This window comes from Dermacentor andersoni, chromosome 5 (genome assembly GCF_023375885.2).
Source record: "Dermacentor andersoni chromosome 5, qqDerAnde1_hic_scaffold, whole genome shotgun sequence".
In the NCBI taxonomy this organism is placed as follows: Eukaryota; Metazoa; Arthropoda; class Arachnida; order Ixodida; family Ixodidae; genus Dermacentor; species Dermacentor andersoni.
In genome coordinates, this window is record NC_092818.1 from 161,077,380 (window position 1) to 161,083,448 (window position 6,069).

Here is a 6,069-nt window from a genome sequence, read left to right on the forward strand (position 1 = left end):
CCCAAAACGATTTTGTTTAAGAAGTTTTTGTTGAGTTAATAATATGATTGAGTCTTCAATGAATTGAAGTGCTACCTCTATAAGTACTAATTGCGGGATTATTAAAGATGTTATTACGTATCTGCCATATTTTTCGCGCTACCGAGTTCCTAGTAATCACAAAAAGACATAACTTCATAGAATTTCGATCGGAAAATATCCTTACAAAATTCACCTTTCTTTTTTATAAAATTCTGTGCAGCTGATCCAGACACTGTACTTATGACATGAAGTCACACAAGTTTTCTGAAACTTTCGAGGGTAAGAAGGAAAGCGTGAAACATAACGGCAGGTTTCGCAGCGGCTTCTCGGAGCGAGCGGGAGAGGGGAAGTAAAAGCGAGCCGGACATCGCGGCGGGCCCGCGACTACAGCCTGTCGAATCATACGCCGCCAAACTCTTCGGCCGAACCGAGTCTGAAGACTATCCAGAGAATCCCATTTGCGACTTTTGACGGCCCCACTTATGCAACGTCGCTCTCAACAAACGCTTCGCCGTAAACGCGTGCGCCGGGCGCGCTGGTTGAACGCCCTCTTACTGCTGTCTTTGTTCGTCTTCGCTGCGCGTTCTGAACGGAAGAGGGAGGGTCCCAAGAGCCCCAACGCCTTACAACGCCTCACTGTATGTTTAGCGACTCCTGCTCCCAGCATGAACGCACGGCACGAGCGCACCCCACGTGAAACATTCCGCTAAGGCGAGTAGTTTAGCGACCATTTCGCGAATTAAATTTTTTAGCCCGCACATTCGCGCAATTATTTCGTGGGTGCTGATAGAGCTGCAGCCGACAATTCTGCGGCGCAACGCATCGGGTGCATGAGCTCGGGCTACTGGATACCGGAGCATTCTTTGCAATTTGCGCCCAGTCAAGCCGGCGGAAAGAGGGGTGTCTTATATGACACGCCCCCCCCCCCCCCCCCCCACCCTCCACTGGTCCCTTGCACCCGGGGCCCACGGCCCCCCGCCCCCTGTTGCTACGCCACTGCTAATGTCTTGCCCACTGTGGCCTTGCCTATGGATGGATGGATGGAAGGTAGGAGCGTCCCCTTTGAAACGGGGCGATGGCAGTTGCCACCGTGCTCAGATTTTTGTTTTGCCTTTTATTTTTATCTTTATCTGTGTTGTGTGTTATTGAATTTCTCGATTTTCTTTAAATACGTCTTCCTACCCTTTTAACCTCATGTCACCTCTCTGCTTTTGAGCCACCAATCCTCCAATCGCCTTTTGCTAATTTCCACCGCATGTTTATTTACATGACTATTATTATCTCTGAACCCTAGGGCCTCAGGAAGGGTGACTGTGGCCGCATCGACATCGGGCTTGATACCATCACATTTTAGTATGAGGTGTTCCATTGTTTCTGCATATTTACCACACACAGTACATGTGTCTTCTTCTTCGTTAAATTTCTTTTTATAGCTCCGCGTTCTAAGACATCCTGATCTAGCTTCAAAGAGTAGGGCACTATCTCTTGAGTTATCATAAAACGCTTCCTTCCTAATCTGCTGTTTCCAGTATCGATATAGTTCCACACTATGCTTCTTTTCCATTGAATTTATCCAATTTTTACCTTCCGCGTTTTTAACCTGTCGTTTAATGCTCTGTCTTTCTTCGTCCTCGTGTCTGGCATACTTGCTGGTTAGCTTCCTAGTTCTTTTCCGCCATTGTGAGTCAACGCTCTTTCTGTTTAGGTATTTAAACACCTTAGCTGCCCACCTGTTATCGTCCAATTTCCTCAGATGTTTTTCGTATAGGATTTTACTCTGAGCTTCCCGTGCTTCGAACGATGCCCAGCCCATATCCCCCTGTACTGCTTCGTTTGTGGTTTTCTCGTGGGCACCTAGTGCTATCTTCCAACAGCTCTCTGATTTACTTCTAGTCTCGACTGAACCTCTGCCCTTAAACAGAGGACCGCACTCTCGAAAGTAAGCCCCGGCCACCATATTACTCCCTTCCAAATACCTCTCAGTACCTCATACCTGTTGTACCCCCACAATGCCCTATGTTTCATTATCCCGGCATCTCTTCGCCCTTTTGCTATGAGAGACTGTTCGTGCTTTTCCGCGTACATCTGCCCTTTGTTTATCCATATCCCGAGATATTTGTATTCGGCCACTCGGGGTATTTCATGGCCTTGTATTGTAAGCTCCTGATCAGTGGTATCGTTGAAAACATCCCACCGGACTTACCCCTGTCAAGCGGGCAAGTTAAGTGCACTTACGGGGAGCGCACTTCGGGACCTTGAGTCACACTTTAGGCAACGCGCTTCTTAACGGGAAAACAGAGTGCACTCGCAGTAAAAAAAAGATTGCGACAGACTAAGAGCGCGTTCTTAAAGATGTAAATTAACTAGAGAAAGCTGCTAAAAAGCGATTGTTTTAAGTAGAATTACATATAAAAACAAACTTCATCTATTTGTCTCAACAAAAAACGCAGATGTTTTATTATAATGTGTTGCAAGTAAATGCCGGCCAAGACGAATGCCTAGCCAATCCAAAACAACACGGCGGCGTACGGCAGTTGATCCTGCTCATGATCCTGCTAGAACAGAATATGAGCGAGAGCAAAGACGGCGAGTTCAATATTTAGCTACACTGCAAAATGCCACGCACACGGCTCAAAGCACGAGTAGCGTGGTCAGCACGATTTCACACCAAAATAAACACGAACTGAATGAACATGGCGGCGCCGCAGTGCCGCATCATTCTGGCGCCGTTAGTTGTGTACATGATAAATTCGTTTCCTTATTGTGCTGTTTCGCTTCCCGCTAAACACAAATTATATTGTTAAAAGCTGTTCAATAACTTCAATGAACTTTTGTGTCCTTTTTCTATGCATTACATTTTGCGTCGTTGAAAGCGTTGGTGGCGAGGCTAGGCACTCCTTCAAACCGTTGGCGGCGAGGCTACGCACTCGGCCAGCAAAGTGCGTTCCGTGAACGTACTCCGACTTGAGTGCACTCATCTGAGAGTACACTCCGCTGCGACGTTAAGATTTGGGAAAGTGCACTTAAAAACCGAGTGCACTCGCCGTAAGTGCACTTAACTTGCCCGCTTGACAGGGGTATTAGCTGCATTAAAACGGAAACCTAAACTGTCTCCTTCGTCTCCACAGTAATTAACCATACTTTGCAAATCTTCCTGGTTATCTGCTAACAGTACAATATCGTCCGCATACATTAAACCCGGTAGTCGTTGCTCAACAACCTTTTCGCCTAATCTGTACGACAGATCATACCTTAGATTGCTTCGTTGTAATCTTCTTTCCATGCTTATCATATAAAGCATGAACAGCAGCGCTGATAGAGGACAACCTTGCCTTAATCCTTTGTGAACCTCGACAGTTGTCGTACTCTTAGTTCCTTCCCATGTTATCTCAACATTATTTTCTCGATATAGTTCCTGTAGAAGATCAATTACCTCATGACCGATACCTTCAGCTTTTAATATGTTCCACAGGAGTGCCATCTGGCGTGTACTCGTCGAATGACTGCAGTTGCCTCCGAGTTTTCGGTGCACACTTTGGAGTCTCCCCCTCCTTCTTTTGTAAATTATTTTTCATGATTAAAGACATGACCCACGAGAAGCTTCAGATACGGTGCCGTAGTCCATTAATTTGTGCATGCTGTGTGTAACTTGCTATCCCAATAAAAAGCAATATTGAGTGCATTTGTCCCTCGGAGATCAGCCGCGCCCATCGCCACCTATGCTATTAATGTCTCTACAGTGCTGATAAATGTCTGCAGGAACTCTCCGTATTTTGCCAGAGACTCTATTGTCGACACGCATGGCGGCTGCACGGCCGCCCACACGGAGGAAGGAAACTAAGGAGAGGCCCTACCCCCTCCGCGCGCTAGGAGAAAAATGTGGCGGAAATGACGTAGAAGGTTCTCATTTTTTTTGCTGCTTTTTTATTTTATTTTTTTGTTGTATGGCCACGCCTTTTGGGCCACAATGGCGGCGTTGTTATGGTTTTGAGCGCTCACGCGTGTTGCTCTGGTAGGTTTCGGGCCGTGGCAAAGGCGCTGAGTGGGCGGGTTTGCGTTAGTCACTGTGTCTTGTTGCGCTGTGTTACTTGCACCGTGCTCTGCCAGATGTTGCGCGAGCGCGCGCGCGACACCGCGCGCAGCGCGGCGTGGTTTCGCGAAAGATGTAAACAAGAGAGGAGGGTGGCCCAAAAGGCGGAGCATCGCCATGAGCAACGCCAAATTCCGGCTTCACTTTTGCTTCACAAAGAGTGACGTCAGGGCCTCTCCTTAGTTTCCTTCCTCCGTGGCCGCCCATATGAAACTGTGGCCGCCATTGTCCGCCATGTTGACTCTGATTGGCTGTCGAGAACTCACGTGCCTTGAAATTTGTGCCCGGAAACGGAAGTTTTGCAAAATGCAATTTTGCGTTTTCATCAAGATGACTAAACGTGACGTGGGCCTGCAAATTTTATCGACTAATGCGTATTTTTGGTCCTTTGGAGCTATATGGTGACGTTAGCGCTTCAGAAAGAAAGTGGTAGCGTACAGAAGCCAATGCAATGCACCTACAATTTCGTGAATACAGAAGCCAATGCAATGCACCTACAATTTCGCGAATATGTGGTAGCGATCCAAGATAGGCACCATGTCAGCTTGCTATTTGGCTGAAGGATTATGCCGTGGCGAGCGTCACAGGAAGGGCCGTTTCGTAAACGTCAATCAGACGTTGCGTGACGTTGCGCTGGGCCGCCATTACAGAGATCTTCCGCCATAATTTGTGGTGCGACGAGCCGAGCCGCACGAATTATGCTAATGAGCAGCCGTATGTAATGGCGGCCGAGAGGAATGCGTATCGCCACATTTTCCCCGTCGTTTGGGGCAATGAAAATCTTTTGTTCATAACGCGTGCTCATAGTATTTGCATCGCTCTTGGGTGGTGTTAGTATTTGTGTTTTGGGCCATCATATTTTGAAAGAACACGTTTATATGAAATAATGTTGGTTGAACATAGCAAACTTTCTGCAGCGTTGTCCACTTTTCACTGCTGCGTTTGTATTGTAATCAAGATTGATGCCTTTTCACACAGAAGTTATGACAACGGCGTCGTTTTAATTTATAAAAAGGAATGTGAATGTACGTAATGCGGCGCCCTGAAGTTTCCAGGCCGTTTCTCAGTCAGCCGAGTCGGGCTGAGTCACTTGCGTTTCGCGAGATATCGATAACACGGCCTAGAACGTGCGCTCATCACCACTGGTAGGTCGCGTATGTTGTCTCAAGGTAGAAAACAAGCGCGTTGGCACAAACGTACGATGACTCATTCCGTTTTCCGGGTACACGCATCCTAGCTAAAGAAGCAGACGACGACTTGTGCGCAGCAGACGACGGAATTAAGCGAGAAGCATTTTCGACGGAGTAATCTAAGGATTTGAGCTAGCTGCTTTATTTTTTACCGAGGAGGAAAACTATTTTGATGTACCAATAACGTTAGGTTCGGTACCGTCATTTCGGTTTCTCAGGCAAAAAGTTAAGTTCGCGTCACGTTACGAAAGCAAAACGGGGTCATCTGCGCCATATAATTGTACGCGGCGCGCCTACGTCACGCATTGAAGAAAATGGCGGGATGTCCAGAATAGAACCCCAGATTTCGGAAGTTTTGAAAGTGGTGCTGAGCATACAATTTCTGGTGAATGGATACGACTTAATTATAGTTCGTCTTTAAATTCTGCAGTTGAGATTACATGTGCCCATTAGTTAACTACTGGTTAACTAGCTAACATCACACTACAATTAGTTGTGCAAGTAGTGTCTGCCTCTTCAATGTATTCAGGTAGATGCGAATGATTCGCACTGTTACAAAAAAAAAATGGTAATAAAAGAAATCTCATATCTGTACAACATAAATTATGGTACATGCTTTCAGTCCATTTAAATGAATCTTTACATTATGTTCGTTCAACCAAACTCCTCTCTCAGGGGTATTAGAGGAAGAGCGAAGGTCATCTTGCAGGTTTCCTCTTGTGTCATTGAGTACTAGTAATGAAGTGGTCGTATTTTCTCCACAAAGGA